Below are 25,925 nucleotides of genomic sequence, written 5' to 3'. Positions count from 1 at the left end.
TGAGATGCCTGTCATGTGACAACATGACTACATGGCACAGTGATGACGCCAATACATTTAGACGTAACGCCATGCGCGTACTCACCGGCGTTCATTTCGTCGCGTCACGCCGGCGTTGCCACGCTGCAGGTACCAATCCTGCCATATACTCGCAGGCGCGCGCCGTGCTGCGTTGCTTTGACGCATGCGCGTTTGAGAGCGTCCGGCATCCCTCTGTCACAATACGAGGGAGACGAAGCGTAGTCTGGGTGACGCATCGGAGCAAAATGCAGAATGATTTATTTGGCGCCGGTCGCCGTGGAGCTGCGCCAGTGGACGCTGGTCGCGCCTGGCGTCAGACTATAGTGTACTCGCGTTTTGCTAACGCAGCGTCTATGTGCCCAGCATGCACACGCGTCAGCGCTACATTGGATTATATTAGGCCCTTCATGATGCGCTCGCGGCCATTTCCCAAGCTCCACATGTACCAAATTTGGTGTTGCATGATGTCAATGGATGACGAAATATATGACTGGTGCAAACATGATGACCTGACACGCGTGTCATGTAAAAACATGACAACATACCACCCTCATGGAGTGCCCACGGCCGTTTTGCTAGCTTCGTCTTATACTAAATTTGGTATCACGTGAAGCGAATAGATGATGAAGGTAAGCGACACATCCAAACATGAGAATCATGACAGGGAAGTGATGCACGGAGGTAAATGATGCACGGCATCATTTACCTCCACCTCGTAACGTTGCGCTGATTTTAAGTGACATATCAACACTTCTCATTCGTGCTTCGCATATCATCAATTCACACTGTACGTGAGATAATCCAATTTTTCGACCTAATGATGCGTGTGCGTATTCCCAAATGAGGAACTGCATCATCTGCGGTGTGAGTTGTCAAATTCTTCCATCATAAGGGTTATCGACCCCGAAGAAGGCATGAACGTCATGCAATGCAAATCGAGTCTTCACTGAAGCAATTTGTATATAGGGCAGATTTAACGGTTACGGAATAATTAAGAGATCGCAGTTTTCCCAGGAGAAACCATCAGTCTTTATTGTAGAGCTGACCAAAATTTGATTGTCCTTACACGGACTGCCTAGAGGCTGCGGCGGATGCATTTCCGATGTAGGCGGAAATGTTGTAGGCCCGTTTGTTCAGATTTGGGTGCACGTCAAAGAACCCCAGCTGGTCTAAATTTCCGGTGCCTTCCACTACGGCGTCTCTCATAATCATATGGTGGTTTTGGGACGTTAAACCACACTTATCAATCAATCAATCAATCAATCAAGGGACTGTTTAGAGAAAGAGAGCTGGCAGGATAAACAACACTCTGGTGCTCTGATATCAGACAGTGCATGTATTCACCTAAGTTCGTAATCAAGACAACAGTGTACGCATTGTTTTTTTTTCAACATTACGTTTATACGCTTCCCTTTTCGTCATTATTGTGTTCTTTTATTCGCCAGTTGCCTCGACTACTGACATAGCTGAAATCACCTACTGTTTAATAAATATGGTGCTTGAATACTTACAGTGGTATTTCAAGAGAATGGGCATTGTTTGAAGGCCTACAATGCTATTTCAAATGGATGAACAGATAACAGCTGTCATTCAAAAGACACAGATGGTTTTAGTAATAACGCATAGGAAGCATGAAAGCCTTGTATGACAGAATAAGATAAATGTTAATAAAATCATAATAATAACCAATGAGTTAAATAGAGTCTGCACTAAAAGTGACTTGCTTGTAGGTATAGATAATAATATGAAGGTGCAGTATGAATTTTATTTAGAAGTACTGCTGTCCCATGCCTGGGACATTGCAGGAGCGGGTACAGAAAAATCAACAAAAGCACAGAAACAAACAATAGTGCGCACAAACTTATGTGACTAACATATAAAATTTTTCTCGAACTCTACAGTGTTCAGTCTACGCAATGCACCATCAAGCTTGTTCCAAACTTCCACCACACGCGGAAAAAAAGAGAATTTGAAACATTCCAAACGAGACCTGAAGGGTACAAGGTTCAAAGCGTCTGTTCCACGTGTTGTACGCGCTGGTATATCAGCGAAAGATAAGGGCGCGTGAACGCGGGTCATTTTGTGTACAATCTTGTGCAACAAGATAATACTCTCACGTGTACGGTGGTGTTCCAGTGAATTAAGTGACAACAAATGAGCATGTGAAGACGGGGAGAAGTCCCGATCATAACGGTTAAAAGCGAACCGTATAACCTTATTCTGCCCAGATTCTAACCTGTTTTTATCTTGCTCAAGATGAGGCCATAGAGAAAGAAGAATACAAGAGCGGACACTCCGCGAAACCTGGCCTCAGGAAGTGCGTCACGACTACGTAACGAACTAGTGCTCTCACCAAACGTCAGAGGGCGCAAGCGCAAAAAAAAACAGTTATAATCAATGCAACAGAATCGTTTTTACAAAATAATAATTATACGCCCAAATTTGGTATGTTCTTTATACATAAAAACAATTTATTCAACACACTTTACGCGATTATTTTTCTTCAGCCGTACTGTCATAAACACCATCTACCCAGCGACAAGCCCATGCATGACTGACAGCGAGAAGCTTTCGTCGCTTTCGTCAACGTCGGCTGCGTCGGCGTTTTCGTGCGTGAGATAACTGGTGAGGCACGTTTTCAAGCGAAGCTCGTTGAATGACATGTTGTTGGTCTTGTTGGGTGATTTTTTCAGAAAACGGTTACACTTGCGCGAATAAGACACCATGCAACAAACATAGAAAGATGCACACACACACACGTTGCGCTTCGAGTGTGCGAGTTTGTTTCTTACGTGGCGTCTCATTCACGCAGTTGTAACCTTTTTCTGAAGCTTGTAAGGACTGGGAGGTTCGCTAAAAAGAAAGTTTGTGGCTCTATGCGGCGGCTAGACGGGAACATTGGGCAACGTATGCAGTATAGCAAAGGCGGCACGGCGTCAAGCCGAGGCGACGCGTGCAGCGTCTGCCACGGACGCGAGCGTCTGTGCGCTGAGCGTAGCTGGGCAGCTAGGTCATAGGCTCGGTGCAAAATATTGAGAAGCATTCGCTGGGCCTCGCATGCTTCACGACGCGTTTCCCGAAGGCTCGGAACACGAATATTTCTTGGTGTGCCGGAGGCACATCTGGACTAGCCAAGTGGCCATCATCTTCGTTTTTTCGCTAGCCTTGTGCCACTAGTGCAAGCTGCTCACAAATTTTTTGGACGTTTCCAATATAATTTTACCGCATAAATTTCAACTACGATTTTTCTTCCCAAGGTACTGCTGATACTGCGTACGTACGAAGGTGTTCTAAAGTTCCCAGGCCGCGATACCATTGCATTACAAGGGATAGCGGCCTGGAAACTTCTGAAGATCTTTGTACGTGGTCTTGACGTATATCTTTGCAAGTCAGAGTTTTACGGGTCAGAGATGTATCACTGGTTTTGTATTGTGCATCGATTAGCTAATCATTCAAAGGGGTTTGTTGGTACACTTATGACGTGCACATATCTTTTTCGTAATTTGACAGCGAAGCATCCACTTACTAACATTTTCAGACCGCGCTGACGCCATGCCGTCCGGCGGTCCAAGCTACGGCAGCTACTGCTGTGTATCGTGGTGCTTCAACAATGGCAGAACTCACAAGAAGCCTGGGACGAGTTTCTTCCGCATACCACGGGACGGCAGGTGTGTTAAAGCTTTTGTATGATTTGCATGTCTTTAGGCTTACTGTTCGTACTTACTCAGTGAGGGTAACAATAAAAAATCACTATTCAAGCACTTCCCCTTTCAGCTGATAGTTCATTGCCAATGCAGGATGAAAGCATGGATGCAGCATGCTGGACGCGATGGTCTCCTTAATAAGCCGGCCAGCCTATTGTACGCAACGTACAGGGTTTGTAGCGGCCATTTTACTGCTCAAAGTTTCATGGACCCTGGGCACACAAGGCTTACAACAATGGCTGTTCCCAGTGTGCAACCAGCTGCACCATGTAAGTGATTGACTGAAACTCAAATATGTGCAATAGCAGCCACTTGTATTGAATCAGTGGCGACAGTTAACCGTGAAGATCTTTGTAGCCGATGGAGAAGCCTCACTATGGAAGTAACACTTGGAAAGTCTTAAATTTTGTGAATTGTGGGCTATTACCTTCCTAACAGCAGCTTTACATTTCTGTCATTTTTTGATGCTCTTGACCTGTGCAACTTGTTTTAAAAGACTTTAAAGGGCTATTTCACGTTATCTTCAAGCCTGAGTGCACATGTACGTATACCTTTCATCAGTGAAAGCTGCCACTGCTGATAATTCCAAAAATCACAAATTACTTGTTTCCTAGTTGGTGCCTTCTCTTTTCTTCCACGTTCGACCAATTTATGCATTTGAAAGAGCTGTTTAAGTTTCCCCATGCTACAAGCTTTGTAACTTGTACCAACTGCACATATATGCAGGTTCTCTGAGCGTCGCTTCAAGTAGTGACTGTGACATGGCTGCAGAAGCTGCACTGCAAGGTGCGGATGAGCTTCAGTTTGTGTTATTTTAAGCCTCTTACTGATACATTGTCGTAATTTCATTTCTTCAGGACCTGCGGTAGAGGCTTCAAAAAGCGGCTCCTACACATTGAGGTGCCCCGATGAACAGGGTGCGTTCAGTGTCGCGATTTCTTTTTTTTACCGAAATTGACTGTTGACCAAACCTCTGCAGGTGGCAGCTCCCTTGTAGCTGGTGAAAGAATTTCCGCTGACTTCGTCTTGCCGGAGAAAACCTTAACCAGTCATTCAGCTGTCACAAAAGGAACTTGCGTGACCGGTAAGTTGTATGTTCACTTCGACACCAGAGTGGATTGATATAGAGACTTCCACAGGCCGCTCGCAAGATTGTTCCGACAGCACTGTCCGAGGCACTGAACAAGCTTCACAAAATCCTCCAGAAGACGTCTCCGCCAACAGCTCCACGCCTGAGTGCCCTAGAGAAAATGGTGACTATGCTTTTATTGCAGCTGTTTTTAATGTGCTATTTTATGTTTAGGACATTCTGAGGAAACTATCCTCAAAAGGACACTACGTGTGCACTTACAAAATGTAAGGGTGGGCTCTCAGTGATTTTTATTTTTTTTGTGTGCATTGTCAACATTGTGAATGGTTTGTTTTTAGGTAGTGGAATCGAAAACTTTGCAACACAGAAAGTTGTGCACCTTGGGTCTGAAAGAGTGAGGAAAGTGCTCGTATGGGATTAGTTGTTCTTCGCTTTTACATCCATTTTTTTGTTTATTGCAGTGCGTTCCTGTGTGCCAGCGACAATGTCTCCATCAATGAAGTACAAGCAAATCATTAAACATCTGCAAGCCAAAGTAGCAGCACAGCGGAAAACTATCAAAAGACTGCGGAGACAGCCTCACCAAGCACCGTCATCGACTTCAAAGGCCCTTGAAGTTATCCGACCGCACGTCACCGAGGAGGTTTTTAAACTTCTTTCTGCACATGTTCGCTTGAGGCCCAAACGCAAGGGCAAGCGGTTTCTCGTGTGGTTCAAGAAATTTGCTCTTCACTTAAACTTCCGAGGTCCGCGAGCATACCGATTTCTGGCTCCATATTTTTCTTTGCCCTCCCGGCGTTCATTAAGGAGGTGGCTAGCTAATGTAAAGATGACTCCAGGCATAATTTCAGGAATCCGTTCTTCCATCTTCCGAGGTCCGCGAGCATACCGATTTCTGGCTCCATATTTTTCTTTGCCCTCCCGGCGTTCATTAAGGAGGTGGCTAGCTAATGTAAAGATGACTCCAGGCATAATTTCAGGAATCCGTTCTTCCATTGCAACAAATACTCAAGCTTAGAATGAACGGGACCGAGTGTGCGCTTTAGTTTTCGACGAAATAGCACTCAAAAAGAATTTGTACTATGATGCTGCAAGAGACGTTGTCCAGGGTTTTACAGATGATAGCACTCATCGCACTTCAACCATCGCTGATCGAGCACTGGTTTTTCTTCTTGTTGGCGTTTCGAGAAAGTGGGTTCAACCGGTTGCTTTTACTATAGGGCACACGTCAACACCATCATCTGTTATGCATAACTTGCTGGTGTCACTCATTTTGGAGCTTAGGAGCATTAATATTACAGTGAAAGCAGTCATTTGTGACCAGGGCAGTTCAAATGTAAGTCTTGCTAACCAACTAAGAGTGACTGTAGCAAAGCCTTTTTTTTTAAGTTAATGGTCAGCGGGTATATTACATTTTTGATGTTCCGCATTTAATTAAAACAACGCGCAATAATGTCCAAGCACACAAGTTATACATTGGGGATGACATCGTTAACTGGTCGCACATTGTAGGCCTTTACCAATCCTCACATGAGTTGCGGTTGCGATTGGCTCCAAAGTTGACTGAACGGCACGTTCATCAGAAACCTTTTTCTAATATGAAGGTCAGCAGAGCAACTCAGGTCCTCAGTGCATCAGTTTTGATTGCTATCACGGCATTGGTGTATGCGAAGGTGCTGCCTGCCTCGGCCATCACTACAGCTCAATTTTGTGATTGTATGGACAGGATTTTAGATGCCTTGAACAGCTCGAGTAAAAAAAGAACTTCGCAAAAGCTGCGGCATGCAATCATGAAAAATGATTCAGAGCTGATTGACTTCCTCCGAGGCCAGCTTCCCTGGATTGCATCATGGCAGTTTGTTGGCAGACGTCAACCACAAACTATCGTAAGTTGGCAAATTACAATTCAGGCAATTTGTCAACTATGGGACGACCTCTCCAAAAATTGCAATTTTGAATACTTGTTAACACGCAGGCTTCAACAGGATCCTCTGGAGAACATATTTGGCCACATTAGGCAAAAACAGGGTTGCAACACCAACCCCAATGTAGCACAATTTATTTGTGACCTGAACCACATCTGCATAAAAAACTCTTCAAGCTGTCAGAATACGTAAATGTCGAGGATGATGAATGTGACCTCCTCCAGGAGCAGCTCTCGCCATTCTCCCTCACCAGTGCGTCTCTTGTGGATAATGAGGAGTGTGCACAGCCACAGCCTGACGACTTTCCCGCTCTAGACGATCTCTCTGAACTTGCGACCAACATTCAATTCCATATTATCGATTACTCCGCTGCATATTATGTAGCTGGTTTTCTCATCAAACACTTCCTTCGGAATGCATGTGACGGTTGCAGTTGCCCACAGTTACTAAAAGACGACAGTGAGACACTTAAGGGTACCCACCAGTATTTCACAATGCTCAAAGCATACCACGTCCCCAGCAAACTTTTTGGGAATCTCACTGTGCCATCAGAAGCAGCTTTTGTATACGTACAACAACTTGAATCTCACTTTCTTGCCATAATTGAGGCCACTGCACATCACCTGAAAGTGTGCGATGTTTTGTATCACCATCTGTCAAGTGTTGGCGATTTTCATTTCTGCTCTGCTGGGTGTCGCGCGAAGTTTCTGAAAATGTTTTGCCGGGTTCGTTTATGTTGGCATGTGCGTTTTGTGAACCGAAACTTAGATAGGGTTAGGTTCCAGTCTTCAATCTCAGGCATACAGCTTGACAAGTTCAAAGGTTAGCAATTAGCGGCGGGTTTACACTAAAGTATTCGAGTTGAGCCGAATCCTGCAATAGCTTTGTTATGTTATTACTTCGTTACAGCAGACTTCATTATGGTCTTATATGCTTATATTCAGCTCAACTGGACTAGCCACTCCTTCGTTGCATACATTGTTTAGGTTACCCGCTATGAGGAGTAGGGACACTGTGTATTCGCTCGAAGTGATTTGCATAACCTTAAAAAGAATGTTGGGTATCCTGTCTGTATTTTTGTAGCAAATGCAGGCGAACTGTACACTTTACTGTGGCTCGCTTGGTCACTGTGTATGCTTTATCTCTCCAGCTCAAGTAGTATATCGATAACAAAACCGCTTGTTGAAATGTCTTCGAGCGGGTAAGGAACACAGTATGAAGTGGGCACTGTTCACGTTATCACGCTTTTCGTATTTTAGCTTCTCATCAACCTCCTCATCGCGCCCATCAAAATTTTCAAAAGAATACTCAAACTTGTAGCGTTTGATGGGGCTGCGGACGCTGCCATTTTATTTTTATATAGCTTTTGAGTGATAACGTACGATGTAGAGCCTTTGTGAAAAATAATGAGCCAAAGTGGTTTCCTTCTGCTATTTATTAGCCCTGTAATACCGCTCTCGTAGCACCAATTAAGGTCCACAATTCTGGATAAGTGATGACTACGATCTATTTTAGCTCGCAAGCGTCACAGCAACACCCAGACGCAAATCACTTGGGATCTTAAGTTTTTGATGAAGGCGACGCATAACAAAAGCCACAAAACCTGCCAGTGTTGTAGCATAAAGTTTGTCTTTCACGTAGTGAGCAAGCTGCAAAGCCCTACCTTTCTGAGGACAAGCAGGCATCAAATCTGCTTTTTTTCATTTTGGACTAGCTGTTCTTAAGCACAGCCAGCACACTGCACCTTTGCCTTTCTGCTATATTGTGTCGTGTGCTTTCTGTGTGCTCTTTTTTTATATGCATTATTTCGGTTAACCCCAGGCGTGATTCGCGACTTCATTGCTGTGTATATGTCACTTCTTCCTTCTTCATCAGCATTGTGCGCTGTGTTTTTGCCATAGATCCTTACTTACCCACTGGCCCGGTGTGTCATACTTCACCAGCTTCTCGGCTTCTGCCAACTCTAGCGATGTGTGCGTTGTCTGTGTTCTCTCTGTATTTGTTACAATTTATTTGTAAGGCGAGATGCATTTGTTGTCTACCTCTGTCATATTGTGCTTTTTATATTCTCAGACTCTACCTTGCCTTTGAATAAAACATTACGGATACTCTGTCTCTTTGACTGATATATACATTGATCACTCGTTCCAAAAGAAAAACACAAGCGCGATGAATAAAACCGTAGTGAATTTTCATTACCTGCATCTCTTTTTATTATAACTTAATCGAAATAAAAATTACGTCACGACCGATTCGCACGAACCACTGAACAAAACAAAACAGGGAATCGCTAAATCAAAACGACCTACAAAACCTATCCATTTGTGCGATGAATAGTGGTCTGAAATCATGAACTTTCGTCATAGCCAAACGTCGGTTATGCAAAGTAATTCAAAATTTGCGCCAGTGAAACCGAAACAGGAAGCGCACGCCACTTGCTCTCACCAACCACTAGGTGTGCTAGTGTCGATTGGGCCGCTGGGGTCTACGGGAGTGTCCACTCTTAACCTTTATTTCTCTATGATGAGGCGACCAAACCACAGAGGCGTACTCGAGTATCGGTCTCACTAGTGTCTTGTAGGCAGTTAACTTACAATCTTTGGTCGAGTTTTTCAATCTTCGCTTTAAGTAACCAAGTTTCCTTAGAGCTTGACAAGTTATTTGATCAACATGTTTGCCCCATTTAAGGTCATGTGTAAAAGTGATGCCTAGGTATTTGAATTCACTCACATGTGCTAGGGTGCACCCATTGTAGTTATAACTGAAACTGAGAGGCTGTTTTTTATTTGCGAAAGTCATAGTTACAGTTTTCTTGTAATTTATGGGCATTTGCCACGTTGAGCTCCACTCGCAAAATAACGAGAATACGTTGTTGAGGACTGACTGGTCTTGAAAGGTAGTAATGAAGTTATACAGTACACAATCATCAGCATACAGGCGTATGTTTACAGGGGTTCCAGAGATGACATTAACAACATCATAAATAAATATAATAAACAAGAGAGGCCCTAGCACAGAGCCTTGCGGCACACCGGATGTGATTTCAACAGGGGATGACTGCACCTGGTTGAAAGTAACGAACTGAGATCAAGAACGCAAGTAATCCGCAATCCAACCGAGTAATTTAGAATCTTTAAGAAAGGAACTAAGTTTTAGAAGAAGTTTTTTATGGCATACGTTGTCGAAAGCTTTCGAGTAGTCTATGAAAATTGCGTCTGTCTGACCCCTTTTGTTAAGTGATGTGGCAATGTCGTGGGTGAATTCTAGGAGCTGCGTTGTTGTAGAAAATCCAGCTTGGAAGCCATGCCGACACCGGGACAGAAGGTTGTTTACGTCCAAATATTCAACAATATGTTTATGAATGATATGTTCCAGTAGTTTACAGCTTGTTCAAATTAGGAAAATTGGCCTATAATTTCGAATGAGCTGCTTATTGCCAGATTTAAATAACGGGACAACATTAGCTGTCTTCCAAAGTATGGGAACAGTGGCTAAAGCAAACGATTTATTAAAAATGACAGTCAAGTAACGAGCGCACCATTCGGAGTACCGCCTCAAGAACGTATTAGGAATGCCATCAGGACCGGAACTTTTAGTCACATCTAATTTTAGTATCAAATTGTGAACACCTGAACAAGAGATTGTGATGTCTGGAATTGTAGACTGAACAAAGTTGCAAGCATAATCTGGGATAGTGCCATCATCACGAGAGAAAACAGACTTGAAATAGTTGTTGAAGCTTTCTGCAATAGTGTTAGAATCGGAGCATGATTGGTCATTTATAAGGAAGCAAGACTGAACAGATGACTTCGGGTTAATAGACTTCCAGAATTTGGTCGGGTTTTCTACCATAAACCGTGACAATGTATTGTTGAAATAGAAATTTTTCGCTTCCTGCATTTTCGCCTTCAAAGTACACTTCAAAGAATTAAGCAGTGGTGATCGCGCCGCTGACAAAAGAGGACGACCTTTGCGAAGTTGCTTTACACGGCGAGTTAGTTGAATGATTTCCCGTGTAAACCACGGATGTATTGGATTGCGTTTAATGCACTTTTGAGGCACAAACTTTGATATTCACTCCTGCACTATACCATGAAAATGACCAAGGAGTACATTTACATCACTGTGTTCACTGCTAGGAAAAAAATCTTCAAAACTAGATGCCAGCGTATCTAGTTTCACACTGTACGCACTGTACGTTACTTGATTTTAGTCGTGCCGATGACAACTCTATCGATAATAGAGTTGTCATCGGCACGACTAAAATCAATCACACGCTTAAATTCAGGTCGTTTTGGTGGGCACACTATGTTGATGTACGCAATTACAGCATTGTGATCAGACAAACCTGTGACAACCTCACTGTGGTATCCTTTTTTGCAAAATTCGTCGCTTATGAAGACAAGGTGAAGTATTGAATTTTTACGGGTAGGGGAAGTGACAATTTGAGTGAGGTCAAATGACAGTGCCATATTTACGAGCCAGTCACAAAGCTTTTTGTCACGACCGTAGGGTGCAAAATTGTTCCAGTCAATTCACGGGGCATTGAGATCGCCAGTCAAAATTAATTTGCCTAGGTGAAGCTTGCGATCTAAAATATAGTTGGTAATATCAGAAAAAACGTCAGAATTTTCGTTTGGAGGGCAATAAATAGCTCCTACAGCAATAGCCTGGCCAGAAATTTTTAACTTGCACCAGATAGATTCTGTGTTTGGAACATCAGGAAGCAAAGAAAAGTCAATGTGATTTTTGATAAGAAGTGCTACACCCCCTCCACGACCACATAGTCTGTCTTTGCGTAAAATTACATAACCCGGGGGCAAGATTTCAACATCTAAAACCAAATCATTTAACCAGCTTTCGGTGACGCAAATAATTGAGGGCTGGTGACACTCAATGAGCCAATTGAAGCTATCAATCTTGTTTGCTAAGCTACGTGCATTAATATTCAAAATGACCAAATTTCGATCAATACGCAGTCACTCTGGAGGTCGTGGTTGACGTGAATGTAAAGGCGCATGCGCGGGCGGCCGCTCAGGCGCGTGTTGAGAATGTTTGACAAGGGTGCCGCTGGCTTCGTCCCAGCTATATCGGACGCTGTCCACGATACGAGCATCGTGGCGAAGTCGAACTTTATCTGCATTTTTTCTGATGTCAACCGAGTGCTGCCACAAAGACTTGCGTATTTGTCGAACACGTGCCGAGAAGTCTTCATTTATGTATATTTTTGATCCCTTCAGTATTCTTGCGTTACCTAAAATTTGTGTTTCGTACGAAAATCAATGAGCTTAATAATAACAGGTCGTGGACTGCTATTCTTTCTTTGCGTTCCTAGCCTGTGCCACCGCTCAATGTTTTCACACTTGACGTCTAGTTTGACATTTATGAGTTCGTGCACAGTTTCCAGTAGCTGATCCGGAGTCTCTTTCTCCGTTTCCGTCAATCCGTAAATGATCAGGTTGTTCCTGCGAAGGCGGTTTTCCAAATCGTCGTTACGGTGGTCAAGAATTTCAACGGTGTTTTTTAGGTCCCTCACAGTGCTTTCGAGCTCGTTCAATCGAGGAACCAGGTCCGCAGCCGCAGCTGTCCTTGCCTCTACGGTTATTAACCTACTATCGAGAGCCGCTACTGTAGTAGTGAGGCTGGCTATGTCCTGGCTAATTTTTTGTGGACCGGCAAGCAACTCCTTCAGCATATCTTCAATTTGGGGACCAGGATTAGACTCGACGTCTCCAAAAATCAAGAGTAGCATTCTTAGCCAACACAAAAATGAATTCACAGTGCATGTGCAAGGCAGGGGGTCCGGCAGCAGCAACAAGAAATGGTCATGATGGGAGCACGCGCACATCGGACGACGAAGAACTGCATCTGCTGGTAACTGCGGCCACCTGTAAAATCAAGCAAACTAGCTTGATTTACAGGTGGCCTCAGAAGGCATGAAGGTGTATGAAGGTGTGATATGAAAACGGTGTGTCCTATAGTTAGCACAGTGAGGCACCTGAAAAGGATCAGTGGGTCACAGCACCCCCACGCTTTGGGAAAACATATCATTGCATTCAAAGCTACTTCAAATGACGTACTGAATTTCCATAAAGAGGAAATAGCGCTCCCCCTGTCCTTTGTGTTGCTGTTCCTAAATACCTCACCAACAGCTCTTTTTTTCCTATCCCACGAAAGGAACGCCTTTATAAAGCTGTCAGTGACTTACGGTGCTTTTTTCGCCATTTCTCATAAATCAGCAGTTTCAGGCAAGTAGTTATCGGAACAGCTCGGGTTGTTGATTGAGCCTCACCGTCAAATTGCGTATACGACCAGCTTTGAGTGATGCCCATCTCATTAAAACAAGACTACCGGTCAATTTTCTGTGGACGTGCCTCTACTAGCGCCGTGTAAAAAGACGAAGGCTATATTCAGCCTCCAGGTGGATGCTTTTAAATGATTCGTTGAAGGAACTTAACTCAGATGCTATGGTCATGAAGCGTTACGGCCCTTTACCAAGAACGCTGAGAAGACTGTCGTAGATATAAAAAGCGTAATTTTTAAGGGTCCAAAGTATGTGAGCACGGCACAGTGGGTTGTGCATCTGACCCAAGACCCACTGCCCCATGGCCACAAACTTTGTAGTTTACAGAGTGCATGTCGAAATTTGTGGATCTTCAGAAAACACAGAAGTCTGTCCCTGAGTGGTGGTCGAGGGTAAAACTCTTGACTGCTCACAAGGAATTTCAAAATTGGTGTCTATGCAGTAGGACTGGCACTACCTGTTGCTGTGACCTTTACGCATTGCTCTTGTATATAGCGTCTGGGAACAGGCAATAAAGCAAACAAATGATCATGGCGCGGTGAATAGCGTGTAGGGCATCTGTTGCAGCAGAGCCTGGAATCATGGGTTTGACTCCCGATCATGGAACTTTTTCTTTTGCCTTCCAATGAATTTAGATGAACTTGCCTTCGGATACGTGGGTTGAATGGGATAAATGGCAGGGCTTACTAGACAAAAATATTTTGCTGTAGTGGAACCGGACCCTACAGTAAAAAGTTATTTCAGCCCCAATGAAGGCTCGTCCAATAAGTTACGGCACCGCAGTTAGACACCTAACAACAATGCAAAACTTCCTGTACCACTGAGCTGTTAAAACGCTGCATTCACACAATATTCAATACTCCTCATGTATGGAAAGACACCAAGTGTATTTTACATGTGCTTCCACTAAAGAGCAGATCTGCATCGACATGATCTTGGTTAACGTAGGTTACGACGACACAGCCCTCTCTGCAAGTGCTCGAACCGATCTTATTGCATTGCACATACAGCCGAGCAAGACCAAATACTTCTGTACATGGTGCCAGGCAAACGTACAGAAAGTTAAACTTGCGCTAACAGAGCGGATCAAAAAGCCATTCGTGAACGAGTTCGACGTAAACGCACATGCTAGTCTTAAGGCGCAAGCAGACGATGCAGGGAGCAATTCACACTAGGCCCGCTTTAGCCAGTGGCCACCGGGCGGCGCATCCTTTCGATCAAGAAGCGAATAGAGTCATGTAAATCTGATAATAATAAACTTGATTCCGGTTTTACGTCTTAACACCATGATACGATTATGAGGGACGCCGTTGTTAAGGACTTCGACCATCCAGTGTGCTTTAAATGTCATGACAATCCATTTTCGCATTTCTTGTCGCCTTTTCCGATACTGATTAGGTCGCCCGGGTCATTTACTCATGACAAATATACTATTTTGTTTGCACTAGCAGCATAACCGTAAGTGTGGTGATTAAATGACTTTATTAAAATTCTCATACTTTTCCCCTCTACTAAAGAGTGTGAAAACAGATCACGTTTGTCATTTATAGTTCCTCATTATAAGGATGCATAAATTTGTTTGCGAGCAAGTACAATCTTGTGAGAAACATGACACACATTTTCGTCTCTCACAATTCCTTTTAATTTGTACTTATTATCTTTTCCAAGATGCTGTACGCTTATTATTATACAGGCTCTACTGTATCACTTTTATTTAAACCAATAAATGAACACCGCCTTCGAAAAACAGGACATTTTGGTTGGAACCGGGATAGAGCGTAAGAAGTACACAGGCAACCAGCTCACAGAAAGCGAAGTCAAATACTTTCCCTAACGTCCTCTGGATCTGATTTATCTGCAGTGTTGCAAGAAAAAAAAAACATGTCTCTTAAGTCTTTTCAGCTTTGGAGTCATGGCACGACCATGTGACACGCATAGACGTAGACGGCTGATACAATCGCTGTTAGACATCCTACGGTTGTCAAAAGGCTTCTACAGAAAACGAAAGCAGCAGCATCAGCAGCAGCAGCAGGGACAGTTTGGCACATTCAAAAGAATAACCGTTATCAAAGGCGTGCAGAGGACAGCTGCGGGCTCCCTCAACGCTTCCTTTCTGTTTCTTTCTTCTTTCTTACTCTCGCGCTTTTTTTCTCAATTTATCCCTTTATCAATTGTTTGTTTTTCTTTTTTTTCATATTCTCGCTCCTCACGCTGTATGGTGTGTAGGGCTCGCCGTGAGATATCCTACCAGAGCAGAGCCGTTATTCGTGCAAGATTGACCCAGTGCTCGGCTCGACCAGATCCTATTCCTGTAGTCTAAGACAATCTATTGAGTGCAGCTGGCTCCAGATTGCGAAGTCGTAGCCCCAGACGGGTGTGCGATATTGAACGCAGGGTGCTCGCGTCTCGCAGTTCGAAGCTTTCCATTGTTGGTCCGGGGCCGCGAATTTCGTTGATCATTCAGGTGAGTGTGAATTTAACTGCCGCCTGAATATTTCGTTGACCATTGACGGTTATTACGATGTAATTTTGGTTTTTCTTCTAACTATTTTCCCGTTTTATTTATTCGTTCAATTCCTCATTTATGCTTCATTTGTTTCTCTATTTCTTCATTCCGAAGGTAGCACGATCGCTTCCCGGCCGTGATGGCTCCCTTTCAATGCAGGCGAAATGTAAGAGTAGCATGTGCTTAAATCTATGAGTGCGTTCAATAGCCACAGTATGTAGTCTCGGATACCATTCCTACAGCGTCACCACCACAATGTGTATTTGCGACGTAAAGCCCCAGCATTTCTTGATTTATTTATACATTTATTTCGATGAGCGGTGATATCTGTCGGCAATCCTGAAATTCCCATAGCTACAGAGCTTGGTTTCAACCAAAAGCGGTACTGGCCAATTTTCGGCCAATTCATTTCTAATTCTAGAAGACTTACACAGACCACTCTGCGCTGCTATTTTCCGTATTTCAAATCTTCTTCTTAAAAATATAATGTAAGTCTTGCCGCTTTCATTCCTTCGCTATTTCATATCCTTCATTTTAGTTTCTTCTGTGTGAGTTCTTTAGTATTACCTGATGCTTCGTACGCGCTTCCTGTAGTATTATTGCCATCATATACTTTGACTCTTGGTTCTCTGAGTCGCATGTAGAATAGTTCGGTTTTCGCTGCAATATTGGTCTCTTCTGTACTCTTCTCTTCTTCCGCTCGTCCTGATTTCTTTGCTAATCCAATATTAAAGTAGGAAAGACAACATCAGAAGCTTTAACCTGTAAGCGCCAACACCATCCCTTTCCACCCGCTTTTATCCCTTACGAACTTTACTGTCCTTCAACCACTCTTTATGCTTTACTGCCTACAACACTTCTGCTACTGCTGTATAGATGAAAGTTTGAAAGCCTTGAAAAATCAACAAAGAATTGAGAGATCCTTAAACTTCGCCTTTAGGAGTTGAACGCGATAGCAAAATCCAGCCCCTATAGTGCACCCTTCAACCGCTAAGTGCATACTTATTCATATGTTTTGTTACATACACACGCACGCACACAAACACCCACACAATTGATTGGACCAGCGCACGCTATTATCGACGAATGGGCTTGTTTTTGGTCGTGACACCTGTCGACTGAAATGCGTTAGTGGGCTCTGAAACACTTTTTTAAGTAGCCATCCAATGAATTCGCTAGAAGAGCTGATTGCCTTACGAATGCAATGCCGCAAAAATTTTAAGAATTCGTTCAGTGCGAGTGTAGTTAGAAAGGTTTGTCGCATGCTGCAATTGCATTATCTCTTCTCTCATCCCAACGAAATCGCTTGAAGCTAAGCAGAGAGGGGTGGCAGGGCAAAGAAACTATCGCGCCTCGTGACCTTGAGTTTTTTTCTTGGAATGCGCCGCTTTTTCAGTGTGATCACACGCGCGCGCGTGGACAAGTAGCGGCCTCCCACGGCTGTCTCGGTAACTTGATTTTTCAGTCACGGACGCACAGACAATTTTTCGTTCACAACCAACGGGGCTGACGCCAGCGGCGGGTTTCCTGCGAACTGAGCTCTTTAATGCTCTCGCGTTAAAATTGAATAGATGCTACGTTAGAAAAGCTAAATCGAAGCGAAGCTCTTGGCGAGAGTTTTACTTCACGTGTGTTCACATCCGTTATCAGCGAAGTTGTACATGCTTGGGTTGAACTGACATCGCCTAGTCGTCGCCTGCTCCTAGTTCTGTTTTATTTTTTGCCTCCGCTCACCGTACATTTTTTGTGTGCTTCATATAGGCATATATTTTCAAGTTTTCAAGTTTCAAGTTTCAAGTTTATTCAACAACGATGTCAGTTTACAGAAAAGTGAGTACAGGATTGGTAATACACACAAGGAGCCCCAAAGTTGGAAACTGTCAGGGGGGCTTCCATACATGATGTTAACGGGAGAAGAAACAAAATATACAACATTCAGTTGTTACGGTATCTTCAGTAAGAAAAAAAAAAGCACAGTGCGAAAAAACGAAAGTAGAAAATACATATATGTTTAGCAAGGCAAAAAAGAAAACTCTGAAGAACAAACAAGCGCAAGTTATAATACAAAACGTAAGGACAATATAACATGTAGCAATTGTTATCGTTACATTAAAAATCAGTTGCTAAGATGAAGACAACTGTTGCAAAAAATATTTCTTTACTTGGTTTTTGAATGCATGTTCTGTGGTTGATGATTTTATTACGTAAGGAAGGGAATTCCACAGCTTGATTCTTTTCGGTCTTGTAATTTTAGGTCCAGGCCATATATATATATATATATATATATATATATATATATATATATATATATATATATATATATATATATATATATATATATATATATATATATGTGTGTGTGTGTGTGTGTGTGTGTGTGTGTGTGAATTGACAAAATATGAATGTGAAAAATGGGATTGAATTGACAACTGTCACACTTTATACGTTTTTGTGTTTGAGCAACGCGTTGGAAAGTGTCGACAATCCTTTTTTTTTTATGTGGTGCGTGCACCTCTCTGCGTCTCATGCTATGCGATGGCTTCCGACACATGGTGTTCTAGGTGATTTTTTTTCTTTTTGTTCCAGATATGGAGTGCTCGACAAGTGTCAAAATTAGAGATAACGCGAGTTGAGGCAGAATGCAATCAGAAAAATCAACAAGCATTTTTCGATACACAATTACACAGCTTTTTCCTGGCGTGCGTTGTGTGGTCGCTACGATTTCTTTCCTAAACTATTGAAGCATTGCAAAATAATTACCACGACATCATCAAAGGGCTCGTTTCAGAGAAATTTCGGTGTGAGCATCGATGTCAGTGTTGGAGTAGGCAGTGTTGTGAGGCGAAAGGAGGAAGGAAGTGTGCTAGTTAGCGTACGCTGCAATCTCATGTCATCACTTAGCGTAATGCAGCGTCGCGCAGGCAAACTATGCAGTATCATTTCTCTGTATAGCCAAGCAAGCAGTAAACCGAAGTGAGAGAAAAGAGTGAAGAAAGAACGAAAAAGGGAGTGAATAGAGAAGAACATAGCGTACAAGGATATACTGTGCTCTGGACTGTCAAGTCCTTCTTTCCTTCATCTTAACACTCGCATTTATTTTCTAACCAATGCTTTACTACAATAGAAATGCCAATGTTGGCCCTCTTTCTTTTTCTTAATTTTTCGTTGAGTCTGTCTTTTTCTCTATAAACTTTCTTTCTATTCCTCTATCTGCCTTTCTTTGTGTTTTTTGTCCTTTGTTCCTCTCAATTTCGCTCGTTCTAAATGTTTTATCTGTGGCCTTCTCTCTTTCGCTCTGTACGCGTTTTTTAGCTTGCCCGTCAGAGGGACGGCATGTCACACTGGACCAATCAGCGCGCGTCCTCCAGAAGCTTCTACTACTACTACTACTACTACTACTACTACTACTACTACTACTACTACTACTACTACTACTACTACTACTACTACTACTACCAATAATAATAATAATAATAATAATAATAATAATAATAATAATAATAATAATAATAATAATAATAATAATAATAATAGTAAAGTGTCGTGTTCTTTACACAGCCTGGCTTCAAAACTTAAAAGCAGTGGTTTGATTCAAGATCAGGTATCTTTCTTCTCCATAAAGCTCTGCAGTTTTTTTTTTTTTCATCAAGTGGCTTAACGGTAAAAAGAGCAACCACGATTCACCAAATGTTGAAAACAACTAACAGCCAGTTTCCTCGGAAAAACTGGGCTTCGCGAATGCATAGTTCTCCCTGCCTTTTTTTCTACTTTTGTTTTCACTTCAGGTCGTTTCTCCTTCCCTCAGCCCTTTAGCGGCTGCGGCGTCTGGCGCATCCTTTTGTAAGCTGGGATCACCCCAGGAGGGCCGTTGCATCTCCCTTTTCCATCTCATTCAGCTGTATAGAGAACGCGCCTCGGGTGCAATTGATTGCGGTGATACGCTTCCTTAAATTTTCCAGAGACCCATTCTCCTGTCGCGACGCTATGCGGGGATCCTCGAGGCGTTGAGATGCGGGGGTAGTGTCCTAGGAGACGAATGCGGTGCTGCAGACGGAGGTTTGAGAAGTGCGGATATTTATGTCATTCTTATTTCCGCATTCTTGAAGTGTGTGGTGAAACCGAATGCGCCTCGAATCCAGGCCTGCACTCCTCTACTAAACTAGCTTTTTTTTATTTTTACTTGAGATAATGGTCGTTTCAACACGCTTTGTCGGCTCGAGAATATACCATTAAACGAGATGGAGCAGCGATCAAAAAGTAAGCGTTAAAAGATATTCCTTCACCCTCCGGGAACTGAGCTTGGAGCGTCCGAATACATATGATTTTGATATCTTGGTTTCCGGACGTAAACCTCACATACTAATAGTGTTGGTATTACCAATACACGTCGGCAACCTTTAGCTACCCCTACCATGGGCAAAGATTACCGGTGTTTCAGTTGGCTGTGCTGGTCCCGAAAAAGCAGCTGAAGAGTTGGAAACGTATGTCACGTGTACTAGGGCACCATCAATTGAGCACGTGAAACTGTATAACGAAGCTCTTTCGCTATTGGCACGTTTTCTAATGATCATAACGTGGGGTGTACGAGAGAAAGATTGCCTAGTGTAGGAACATAATTATTGATTCCAAAAATGAAAGGATTAACTGAATAAAGTGCCACTCTTAGTTTTCTGAGCGAGTAAAGGGTAAAGGGGCCTTCAGAAGAATATAATAAAAAAAACACCGTCAGCGCACGAACAACAGAGAGAGAGTATTTAATCGAAGGCAGAGAGGACGGCCTGAGCTAGTGCACTCTAATCTGCTTATCTCAGTGCAGGGGTAAAGGAAAAGGGGAGAAAGCGTGACAAAGTGCGATGATGGGGGAAGTTGAAGTGGTGTTATGTATACAGCAACCATGTATAGATAACGCAATAACGCTACGAAAAATATGTCACAGTGTAGTTATACTGAGAAGTAAATGGGACTGTTCAAGTCAAACCTTTGAATATTCGGGCGGTACTTTATCGCGCAACTGCCGTTTACAACTACCAAGGCTACGGGGTGTGAGCAAGCTACACGTTTACGCAGCAGTACGTAGTTCCAGATAGTTCCCTACAATAGGCAGCGTTGAGACATTTGCGCTTGTTTGGCTCGTGTTACGTCACGTCGGTGCATGACGCAGAGTTTCTCGCAATAATACCGAGAACAAAACCTAGCGCCACCACCATTGCACAATTTTGAAGGAATGCAACCCTTAAAAGTTGCCGCGATGGGAATGACAGTATGAGTCCGCGAGGCTTTTGTTGTCTGGAGTTGAGCGAGCCTTCGGCTAAAAAGTGGATACGGCTGGGCATATAAGGCTTCCCAAAACAATGCTTCTATAAACGAACCCTATGCACGTGTATTATATTCTACTATAAAGGTCCACTCTCCTTTACAGCCTAATCATTCGGCGAAAGAAAGAAACGGATGACAAGCTGCAGCAGAGTGATTACTCGCTTTGTCATCTGTCTTCCGAGTTTAATGACCATTCGTTACTTTTTAGGCTTCGCAAAATGGTACATTGACACAGAAATTTTCAAAGTTGAATGAAACTCGTTTTTGTGCAATGAGCAAAAGAGAATACATTCAGCGTACTCATTTAGTAAGAACTCGTCCATATTGACGCAAGAAACGTGCTCAAGCCAGACGCGTATTTCAGTTGTCCAAGCTCGTGTTTAAAGATTATAAAAAGCCAAATATGAAGCTCCCATATCCCAGCATTCTCAAGCGTCCCACAACTCCCAGATAAACTTTCTTATGAGGGCAAGTGCATGAAAGTCTACTGTGCGTGCACGATATGTTTATTCTTCTTCGCATTGATGTGCGTGTTTTTTAAGAGCTGTTTAAGTGACCACTGGAAATTGGGGTTGAAAATCAGCATGACAGCGTCCATGCAGACGGGACCGTCTGCTTCGATCTGAACTTGCGCTTGCTATTCGCCCACATTTCTGCACGTTAGCGAAAATCAAATGTGGAAGTAAGTCAACGCTTTGGGCCCTCTCACATTGAGAATAAATCAGCACGTGCATTCGTGTGTTATTTGCTACATAAGCCATATGTTAGGCACTGACTGATAAGCCTAATAAATTAACAATTAGATCGTTCTTTTCGGAATAATAACTTAAAGCATACTAATTAGCATATTAACTTAAAGCAAATAGAAGCTTCAGTTTGTGACTTCGGGTCACAGAGTGCGCGATGAAGACGTGATAAATTTGATAAATTCAAAATGGAGAGCACCAGCTCCAAGGGGGGCAGCCAGTCTTTTTTTTTGCGGGGGGGGGGGGGGGGGGGGGGCCAACGTGATCTGTTTATGCGCCGTATGCGCGTGCGAACAGGCGCCAGGGAGACGCTGAGAAGACGAGAACGAGGCCACGTAAGTTAGTACATGTAGAGAACTCATCACCCATCCTATTGGCGAATGGGCCCTGTAGTCGTTAAAGTATTAAAATGAATTCCTGAGATAAAGTGCACACGTTCATGAAAAAAGTTTGTGGTGGTTCAATGATCTCGGAGAGGAAACTTATCAGAAAGCCGTCTGTTCTCATGACACCGTGTCGTAAGACGGACCTAAGCTGGACCACCCTACGGCGCTCACCGCAGATGCCTGTTGCTTGATTGGTTCAGAATAATAATATGTCGAGTTTTACGTCTCAGCGTTGCTTGATTTCTGCTACTTATTTCTGCCAAAATTGTTCATAATTCTGGTACCTGAAGAATAATCTTACCTGCTCTGGTACCTTAGCGGCTTAGGTGTTGTGCAACTGATGTCGAAGACCTATGTAGGGTCTCATTTCCGGCAACATCATGGCTGATTTTTGATGGGCGGAGAAGGATTGGGGGGCTAAGTGCGAAAAAGACTCGCGTGCTTGATTCCCCAGTAGCTTAACTAATAGATGATTTACCATCGACATATTTCCCCAGCGCGAAATGAGTTAGCGCTGTGTTGTGTCCCTCCAATTGTTTTCTCGTTCATTCTGCTGTGGAAATAGCCATCACATGCTTTTATTTGGGTGTACGTTACAGGATGCAAGACTTCAGAATTAATACAGCACACTCCAATAAGCCATGACTATTAAGGATGTCGTTTTGACACGTGATGCCCCACATTGATGTCGATAGATAGATAGATAGATAGATAGATAGATAGATAGATAGATAGATAGATAGATAGATAGATAGATAGATAGATAGATAGATAGATAGATAGATAGATAGATAGATAGATAGATAGATAGATAGATAGATAGATAGATAGATAGATAGATAGATAGATAGATAGATAGATAGATAGATAGATAGATAGATAGATAGATAGATAGATAGATAGATAGATAGATAGATAGATAGATAGATAGATAGATAGATAGATAGATAGATAGATAGATAGATAGATAGATAGATAGATAGATAGATAGATAGATAGATAGATAATATCGTCAGTGCTCCCGAGCAATGATGATCTCCCATCGAATGAGCACTCGTCTAAGCCTCCCATACATGGGTGAAATACAAAGGCATGCAGCGGAAGAAAACGCACAACTTCAAAACGGGACCTATCCCGACGATCATCATTCGCATTGCGTGACGTCGGCAAAATGCCCGGGACAATTTCATGCAATTCCGTCCCCCTGGCTCCTTTGATGACGAAGAGTTTTATTTCGGCGGACAGGAAAGTGGCCGTCAAGACAGCTGAGAATGTACGAGCAGTCGGCACGAGTCCGCATGGCGTGACTTCTCGATAGGACGGTGAAATTGGGGCGAGAGGACGTTTTGAGCCACTGCGAGAAAGTGCTGCGGGAGCAATTTGTATTTATACGATGAAATCGGCCTTAAGGATGCCTGTGGGCTCAACTGAAAAACGAACGTATTTTCTGACGGAGGATGGATATGCAGCCCGTAAATTGAAGCTCACTGGGTTGCGTGTTGCAAGTTATATTTTTGAAATTAATAACGCAAGAAGCAGTGAAAGCATTACTTTTGCGAATGAAATTTAAGTGCACCACATAAAATGAGAACAGAAGTAAAATATCTAAAAAAGAGGGGAAGAAATGTAGCATGACCATTGCGGCAGACACATTGTTTACGGCAGTTTCTCATTACACGTAGCAGGGACACGTTAGCGTACAAAGTGTACTGCCCAATAAGCATTTGACTATTTTATGTGCCATTTATTCTTGTGAACAATCACATGTCCAAGTTGAGGATCTCTTTCAAATAAGTGAGATATGTAAAAAATAAAGTTTTGCAATGAAGGCTGTCTCTCAGCGGTGAATGACCCCGATCTTCTCACTCACACTACCTGGCCAAATTCTTCCAGTTGTGTTAACTAAGCGTGCGATGAACATAAATGATATTGCACAGCGCGTGCGTGTCATGTTGATTATAGTGAACATACGTGTGTCTTTTTTGTGCTCTCGTTGCCACTGCGTTAACTTGATGTATACAAAAGGTTGCCTAGGATGACGTCGTATGACGAACCTAAATGACATGTCTACATGAGTATCATAGCTTGAATGTTATGTACGACTTCAATGGTTGACGCAAAAAAACATTATCATATAGCTGCGTAGCTATAATGCTGCGTAGCTACGTAACATATTGCTTGCTTCTTTCGACGTTTCTCTTTTTGTAATCACTCGAATACGTTTACACACCAACAAACAGTACTTGCCACCTAAAACTCCCTCGGGTGTCTTCGCATACATACAAGAATTCCGTCACAGGTGTTGTTCATGCTACTGAGCGTGAGTGCCCAGCGATACAATCATCATCATCATCATCATCATTTTCATTACTGCACTCACTGCAGGGCAAATGCATCTCCCATGTTCCGCCAGTCAACCTGGTCCTTTGCTTTTCGCTGCCACTTTATACCCACAAACTTCCTGATCCCATCTGTCCACCTAACTTTCTGTCTCCACTTCATCCGCTTGCCTTCTCTTAGAATCTAGTCTGTGATCCTAAATAACGAGCGTTTATTTTGCCTTCGCGCTACGTACACTGCCCCTGACCATTTCTTTTTGATTACGACTATGATAATCTAAACACCCTTTTGTTCCCTAATCCACTCTTCGGTCTTCTTGTTCCTTATGCATACGCTTATCATTTTCCTTTCAGTGGAGTGTGACATAAAGACCACTGATGTGGTGATTGCCAAATGGCCTTTTCACTGGGAAGCACCATATCTGCATGGTAATCCGATTTTCTGGTGATTCATGGGGTTCTGGTAGACACGCACAAAAAAACAGCGTCAGTGTATACACCAGTGTACTGCTGCTTGGTTCAAAAGTAATGTTGAAAATTCCTTTAAACGTGAAGGAAAACGAAATCCCGGGGCTGTCCCAAAACCATCAAAGCAGTCATCTACCCAAGTCAATGTGCGTACTCCTTGGATCATCCATTAATCTTTGCTCTCTATGGTCGCGTTAGTCCTTTTCATCTCTTCTCGTCAAAGTTAATCGGATTAAAACATTTACAGCTAGTTGGTTGTTCATACTGAGGCGAAAACAGCGAGTACTGACGAGGACGGACGGATACAAGAAAGAGGCGCTGTGTCACAAACACGAGGCACAGCGCATCTGCCCTGTGTTTTCTCGGTTCATCTTCAACAGTACGCGCTGTTTTTGCCTCGGCAAGTTGGTCGAGCGACTCGCGCGATCACCTTCATGAACGCCACTTGTAGAGATGAGCTACATGCAAGTAATGGGTGGCAGTCTCTTTTGCCGTGTGTGGCTGTGTCTAATGGTCCTATACAACACGTGTCGATGACTTTTCTCATGTAACGGTTTTTGTTTCTACTACCAAGCGACGTTCAGATATTTGCGTTGCCTTATAGCATTCTCGCTCTTCTTGCGAGCGTGCGTCAGATGTATAGCCCTCTTCAACAGTTTATAGACACGTGGCAAGGTCCCGCTGCCTTACTATTGTAGATACTCTGTTTGCTTCATCTCCTCCCTATGAATGCGATGCCTCCCAATATAGCCCTTTAAAGATGGTTGCGATGCAGTCCCAACGCACATAGCACCACAACAAAGAGCCGCATGATTGCGTTGCGCCTGTCTTTAATAGGCTGTTTAGCGCGCACGCGTATAACTAGAATGCACGGAGCTTATGCTAACAAAGTTGAGTCTTTGAAATGCAAATGACTGTAAGTTGCATTGCCTTTTGTTTTCAATGGCTGTTTCAAACCAAATATTGGAATAGATACAGCACTCCCTTAAAAAGGGACGTGACAGGCGCTGAAATTTAAAATGAAAGGCCTACACTGTTTCCCGAGTGAATGCATTCGGAAGTATGGGAAAACAATAATGTTTTATAAAGTTGAAGAAGTAGGGTATTTCGTAGTTGTGGG

General features: G+C 43.1%; 1 long non-coding RNA gene across 1 annotated transcript in view; it reads left to right on the top strand.

The window, feature by feature from the left end:
- Positions 1–24,819, top strand: part of LOC142769295 (uncharacterized) — a 69,541-nt gene extending 44,722 nt beyond the window's left edge. The window contains exon 3 of the long non-coding RNA XR_012885754.1: positions 24,692–24,819. This is a non-coding gene — a long non-coding RNA (uncharacterized LOC142769295). The remainder of the gene's footprint in view (positions 1–24,691) is intronic.
- The last annotated feature ends 1,106 nt before the right edge of the window (positions 24,820–25,925 follow it).

This window comes from Rhipicephalus microplus, chromosome 1, assembly GCF_043290135.1.
Source record: "Rhipicephalus microplus isolate Deutch F79 chromosome 1, USDA_Rmic, whole genome shotgun sequence".
NCBI classification, from domain to species: Eukaryota; Metazoa; Arthropoda; class Arachnida; order Ixodida; family Ixodidae; genus Rhipicephalus; species Rhipicephalus microplus.
This window is presented reverse-complemented; position numbering and strand designations above follow the sequence as displayed.